The sequence below is a fragment of the Lampris incognitus genome, chromosome 18 (assembly GCF_029633865.1).
Source record: "Lampris incognitus isolate fLamInc1 chromosome 18, fLamInc1.hap2, whole genome shotgun sequence".
NCBI lineage: Eukaryota > Metazoa > Chordata > Actinopteri > Lampriformes > Lampridae > Lampris > Lampris incognitus.
In genome coordinates this window covers 40,593,303-40,600,469 of record NC_079228.1, presented here as the reverse complement: position 1 = coordinate 40,600,469, position 7,167 = coordinate 40,593,303, and the positions used below count along the sequence as shown (strand labels likewise).

At 46.9% G+C, this 7,167-nt stretch overlaps 1 pseudogene; it reads left to right on the top strand.

Moving 5' to 3' along the window:
* Positions 1–753, top strand: part of LOC130128464 (transcription factor A, mitochondrial-like) — a 1,496-nt pseudogene extending 743 nt beyond the window's left edge.
* Positions 754–7,167: the final 6,414 nt, after the last annotated feature.

Here is a 7,167-nt window from a genome sequence, read left to right as displayed (position 1 = left end):
GGGTCTGACCCTTTAGCCGAGCGGTTAGCGATGTCGCCTTGTGGTGCAGTACACCTCGTATCGAATCCCGCACCGGGCAAGAAAAGAACCGGTTACAGCAGATTAAAGTGGATTGTCAGCAGTACCAGGCCCGGCTCACCCCAGCCCAGTCTGAGCATCAGGCTCTGGCGAGCAAGCAGAGCATGTTCCAAGAGGAAGGCTATCGTCAGTAAAAGGGAGTTGAACAGGCTTGGGAAGCCCAAACGTGCACGCTCTCCATTCAACATCTTCATGTCACAGCAGTATGAGGAGGCCGAAGGAGTCACCGTCGCGGCAAAGATGAAGTCCATGGCGGAGGAGTGGAAGCGGTTGTTCGGTCAGCAGAAAGAGGTGTACGTGCAGCTGGCGGAGGATGGCAAGATTCGTCACAAGAATTAGATGCAGTCTTGGGAGGAGCAGATGCGCGACATGGGACGAGAAGACCTCATCCAGGAGAAAAGGCTGAGTGCCCTGAGAGGGAAGGCAGCGGAACCGGTTGTTTTCTTGCCTGGTGCGGGATTCGATACGGGGTGTACTGCTTTTACTGTAGCACTGGTTTTGCTCTTAGATGCTTGTTTAGATGCACTCATGACCTCTGATGACCAGTAGTTCTCCTGATCTCCTACGTTAAATGATGCACTTATTGTAAGTCGCTTTGGACAAAAGCGCCAGCTAAATGACTGTAATGTCATGTCATGTCATGTCATGTCTGTTTGTCTAATCCAGTGGAGGTGAAAGGTGATAGACAGTTGTTGTGTGCCAGCTGGCTCTTGTCGGTTTCATTGCCCCAAGGTCCTGACTTAAGTACTCTTGTCATTCTCTTGCGAAGTCAATCTCTCGGTCGGTGTTGGGCAGTGATTCTGAGTGCGGAGATGATTGACGTGTCACATCACACCATGCTACCTAAATTTATATATACACACACACACATACACACACTGGGGGACAAAAGTCCATCTTAAGACTGTCAACTTCATTCCATCTTAAAAGTCCTCTCCATTAAAAGGCGGAAGACCGGTGAAGTATTCCGCTTCATTCCAGATGAGGATGATGTGGCTGTACATTATTTCCTCCTGTTTGCACCTTTGTACAAGATCAGTCTTACCATGAGAATCTGTACAAAGTCTTTTAATAGTAAATGCCACGTGACAGATTGGGGTATTTTTTGCAGTTTTGGACTTGTTGCTTTGTAACCTGATTGTCATTTGGTTTAAGCTGCATTGTTTATAGTCTGTCTCACCTCCCCTCACCTCCCCTTCTCTGTCTTTTGGAGCCCCCACGTTACTGTTTTTCTTTGTTTCTTTCTGTCCTTTTACTCTTCCTCTACTCTCCTCCTCCTTTACTCTTCCTCTACTCTCCTCCTCTTTTACTCTTCCTCTACTCGCCTCCTCTTTTACTCTTCCTCTACTCTCCTCCTCTTTTACTCTTCCTCTACTCTCCTCCTCTTTTACTCTTCCTCTACTCTCCTCCTCTTTTACTCTTCCTCTACTCTCCTCCTCTTTTACTCTTCCTCTACTCTCCTCCTCTTTTACTCTTCCTCTACTCTCCTCCTCTTTTACTCTTCCTCTACTCTCCTCCTCTTTTACTCGTCCTCTACTCTCCTCCTCTTTTACTCGTCCTCTACTCTCCTTCTCGTTTTCTTTTCTCTCTCATCGTCTTTCTAACATCCTAACTGGACAGTTGGCTTGCAGGTTCCTTCTCAGAGCATTCTGGGTATTTGTTTCCATAAACACCATGTTGTGCAGTTGGGTGCAATATAGAGTTGGATGATGGGGGGGGGTCAATGTTGCAACTTTTTTTTTTGTGGAATGTTTTCTGTTGCAATAGTCCATCCATCCATCCATCCATCCATCCATCCATCCATCCATTATCGAAGCCGCTTATCCTGCTGTCAGGGTCGCAGGGACGCTGGAGCCTATCCCAGCAGTCATTGGGTGGCAGGTGGGGAGACACCCTGGACAGGCCACCAGACCATCACAGCCCCCCCCCCCCCCCACACACACACACACATTTAATTTCACGCACTTGCGAAATGAAATGAAACATTGTTTCCCTCAGCAGTGCAACACAACGACAAAGAATAAAAACGAGTTGTATCATTTCACCAGATATATGCAACTTTTCATGTTCCAATCTCTATTTGCAAAGAATTTAACCATCTTGCAATGATTCAAGATTCAAGACTTACTTTATTGTCATTTCATGATGTACCCGCGTACATAAAAAAAAATGAAATGCAGTTTCTCCCAGCCCACAGCAGTGCAACAGAAAAGATATATATATATGTATATATATGTATATATATGTATATATATGTATATATATATATATATATATATATATATATATATATATCTAACATTTCCCTAAAAATTATACCACTAACAACATATAAGAACAGAAAGAACAAAACCAAAAAAAAGCACAAAGTTAACAACACAGTCCATTAAAGTGCAGTTTCAGTTCAATGACTTGGGTGATTTTAATAATATGAATATATAATGAAGTTAAAGGAAATTTGTATCATAATAATACATTTTATTTGTGGGTGCCTTTCAGAGCACTCAAGGACACCTTACAGAAGACAGTAAAAAACCAGCAGCTCTGTATCAGACAGCATAAAGTCAAAACAAAGCAGGTAGACAATAAAAAGTTAACTCAACGGATAAATATAAAATCATCATCTGCACAAAACTCAGTGCAGCGTGGATCAGACTGAATACGCCAGTTTGAAAAGGTGCGTTTTGAGATGGGATGTGAAGGTTGAAAGAGAGTCGATGTTGTGAAGGTCCTGTGGGAGAGAGTTCCATAGGCAGGGGGCAGAATGACTGAAGGCTCTAGACCCCATGGTAGTCAAGTCTCTAGACCCCATGCTAGTCAAGTCTCTAGACCCCATGCTAGTCAAGTCTCCAGACCCCATGCTAGTCAAGTCTCTAGACCCCATGCTAGTCAAGTCTCTAGACCCCATAGTAGTCAAGTCTCTAGACCCCATGGTAGTCCAGCGGGCCAATGGTGTAGTGAGTTGGAGAGCAGAACAGGATCTCAGAGGAGGAGTTCAGAAAGATATGAAGGAGCTGGGTTATTAAGGGCCTTAAAGCTGAGGAGCAGGATCTTGAAGTCAGTACGGTATTTAACAGGGAGCCAGTGGAGTTGCTGAAGAACAGGAGTGATATGATCTATGGAAGGAGTTGTGGTGATGATACGGGCAGCTGAATTCTGGACCAATTGAAGTTTATGAAGACACTTGTGGGGAAGACCAAAGAGGATAGAGTTACAGTAGTCAATACGGGATGTAACCAGGGTGTGAGTGAGTGTAGTAGTGCTGTTAGGTGTAAGTGACGGGCGAAGATGATTAATATTGCGTAGGTGGAAGTGTGCAGACCGAGTCACATTGTTGATGTGAGCTTCAAAAGATAAAGTGTTGTCCAGGATGACACCCAGACTCTTAACCTGAGGCGATGGAGGAACGACAGAATTGTCAATAGTCAGAGAAAACTATCAGGTTTAGCCAAAGTAGATTTAGTGCCTACTAGGAGGACCTCAGTTTTATCACTATCAAGTTTGAGGAAGTGGTATGAAAACCAGGACTTCATTTCTTTCTTTCTGTTTTAGATGAGAAACAAGGTGGCTGTCCATGGTGCCATTTACTAGACGTAATTGTATTATTTGTCGGCTGCACTAAAGTGTTTCTTTTTTCGAGAGTATTTATATAAACACAGACTTCAAGAGGATACGTTTCAGCCCAAGACGACTAATGGGCCCAATTTGACTTGACTTGCATCCTTTGCGATGTCACTATTGCACACGTGTGTATTGAGGTGTAGATTCTGAAAAGACGTATCATTCAGTCCTGGTGTGACAGCGAGCACGAAGACTGCTTTGTTTGTGGAAAACCCAGGTCCGAGTCCCTGTGTAGCAGCAGGTCTTGCCGGGGAACAAGACACCAAATCCCTAAGGGTTCAGTTCAGATTTGGAGGAGCTGTTCAGTTGGTGATTAAGAATCTCAGTGGGAGTAAATAAGGATGTAGAGATCACTGGGGCTGACAGGGATCAATGCCAGATCAGATCAGATCTCTCTGGCTTATCCGCTGTGATTGAAAAAAAAAGTACTAGGGGAAGATAAGTCATTATTTCTAAAATATATCATTGTTTTCTCATCTAAAACATTTGGTCATCCACTATGTGCTAGTGATAGCAACACAGTATCATTACTACTACAATGACAACCAATGATGATGATGATGGTGGTGGTGGTGGTGGCACCAGCACGGTGGTTTAGAGGTAACCATGTCCAGTTTGTGTTGGTTTCCTTTTATGGTTCAACATCACCGAGGTCGTCTGTCAGGACGCCCCATAACTGCTTCCACACGGCATTTCCAACTATCTCGCTCTTTCATGATGGGTTTTAGCCCCTGTACGTTCTCCACCCGTGTCCCTTCATAGGTTGTCCACATAGGTGATTCTTCTTCTACCACGTTGAGTTTTTCCCATCAGATGGTTGCCAGAGCACTTGGCAGCTTCATCACTGTGACGCACGCAGTGGCCTGCGAGACGCATCCTTCTCCGTTGCACTCTTCGTTCTTCGTGTAGCCGTGGATCCCACAGGGAGCTCTTCGTGTAGCCGTGGATCCCACAGGGAGCTCTTCGTGTAGCCGTGGATCCCACAGGGAGCTCTTCGTGTAGCCGTGGATCCCACAGGGAGCTCTTCGTGTAGCCGTGGATCCCACAGGGAGCTCTTCGTGTCGCCGTGGATCCCACAGGGAGCTCTTCGTGTAGCCGTGGATCCCACAGGGAGCTCTTCGTGTAGCCGTGGACCCCACAGGGAGCTCTTCGTGTAGCCGTGGATCCCACAGGGAGCTCTTCGTGTAGCCGTGGACCCCACAGGGAGCTCTTCGTGTCGCCGTGGATCCCACAGGGAGCTCTTCGTGTAGCCGTGGATCCCACAGGGAGCTCTTCGTGTAGCCGTGGATCCCACAGGGAGCTCTTCGTGTAGCCGTGGATCCCACAGGGAGCTCTTCGTGTAGCCGTGGATCCCACAGGGAGCTCTTCGTGCAGCCGTGGACCCCACAGGGAGCTCTTCGTGCAGCCGTGGATCCCACAGGGAGCTCTTCGTGCAGCCGTGGACCCCACAGGGAGCTCTTCGTGCAGCCGTGGATCCCACAGGGAGCTCTTCGTGCAGCCGTGGATCCCACAGGGAGCTCTTCGTGCAGCAGTGGATCCCACAGGGAGCTCTTCGTGCAGCCGTGGATCCCACAGGGAGCTCTTCGTGTAGCCGTGGATCCCACAGGGAGCTCTTCGTGTAGCCGTGGACCCCACAGGGAGCTCTTCGTGTAGCCGTGGATCCCACAGGGAGCTCTTCGTGTAGCCGTGGATCCCACAGGGAGCTCTTCGTGTAGCCGTGGATCCCACAGGGAGGTCTTCGTGTCGCCGTGGATCCCACAGGGAGCTCTTCGTGTAGCCGTGGATCCCACAGGGAGCTCTTCGTGTAGCCGTGGATCCCACAGGGAGCTCTTCGTGTAGCCGTGGATCCCACAGGGAGCTCTTCGTGTAGCCGTGGATCCCACAGGGAGCTCTTCGTGTAGCCGTGGATCCCACAAGGAGCTCTTCGTGCAGCTGTGGATCCCACAGGGAGCTCTTCGTGTAGCTGTACATCTGTCACATGTCTCTCCCATGATACGTCGACAGACATTCTGAGCACCCTAGTACAGCGTCCACCTAGCTGTTCCTGTAGAGACTATGGTTCAAAAACATGCGATTTAGTTGAACTGGAAACTCTAAATTGCACAAAGGTGCATGAAACGGTGTGGAAGCAGTTTTGTGTGGTCCATATGATGCAGTGGGTACCTGTCCACCATGTCTTCTTTCCTCCCCCCCAATGCATGCCGGGATAGACTACAGGAATGAAATGAAAACTGAATAAAGCTGGTAGTGAAAAGAATGAATGAATAAATATCGTCACTGTCGTCATCATAACAATGTTACCCTGATATTTGGCTGTGTGTTGTTGAACCTTGGTTTTTTTTCCTTTCTTTCCTTTCTTTTTCCCCCCAGAGACTCCGTAGTCAAGATGAGAGTCATCAGGGCCGCGGTGTTCATCTCCCTGCTCTGCGCTGGTAAGCACAAATGTAATAATCCACCTGGGAGCTGATTGGATGTACAAATAGCTGGAACGGACCTCCTGCATCCCACGGCTTGACCCAGCCACAGCGATTTAGCGCAGACGCTTCATAGCAATAAGGGGCTCAGTCATGCTGTGATCCACCCCCCTTCATGTCTGTTTACTCCTGGTTAATTCCAGAGGAGGTCTGCTTGTTTTTCACACCAGGCCTGTTTAGTTTGTTATTACAGGATATGAGGCCTTTACATTTCAGACGCTTTTGACCTACCAGGGAAACCGTGCAGTTTCTCCTGAAGAACAAAGGAGCTCTGACCTACAGATGTTTGTCCAAATCAGCAGAGATCTAAGTGAGAGACACTTTTTTCTTTCTTTTTCTTTCGCAGTTCTGTCAGCGACGCTGAAAGGTAAACTTGCACGCTTGTTTGGTCTGTGGTGCATGACTGGGAATGCTGTTTGGGAATTCTCAAGGTTGGTGTTGTCGGATTACATGCATGAGAGTGGGTGGAAGTAGAAGGCAGGGGTTTGTGATTTGAAGGTCACTGGTTCTAATCCCAAGCTGTTCAGGACAATCCAACTGAGTAAAGTGAATGAAAAAACACCCTCTCTTGAACAACCGTGGATGTGCCCTTGAGCAAGGTACTTCATCTCTGACTGCTCCACAGCCAACATTAGAAGACTATGAGGAACGTTTACCTCCTGTCTTCTTAAATCTATCCCCCAAATTCTAAAGTTGTACTGAATTCAGATTCAACTTTTCATATCAAAACGTTGAACATGGCACAACTAAACATTTAACAACAATATTTTATTTATGAATGACTAATAATGTGTTTTGTTGTGCATTTATCCATAACTGTCTCAAGAGCTGTGATGGAGCGGTCTAGCCCTTATTAATATTCATGAACTGACCTCTGAGTGGCAAGTACAAGTAAGAGTTGGTGGTAAGGGTGGGTGGGGTTTCATAGTTGATGATTTGATCTGATTGGCTGCATGTAAATAATTGTTTATGACATCATGAGTATCAGGGAAAA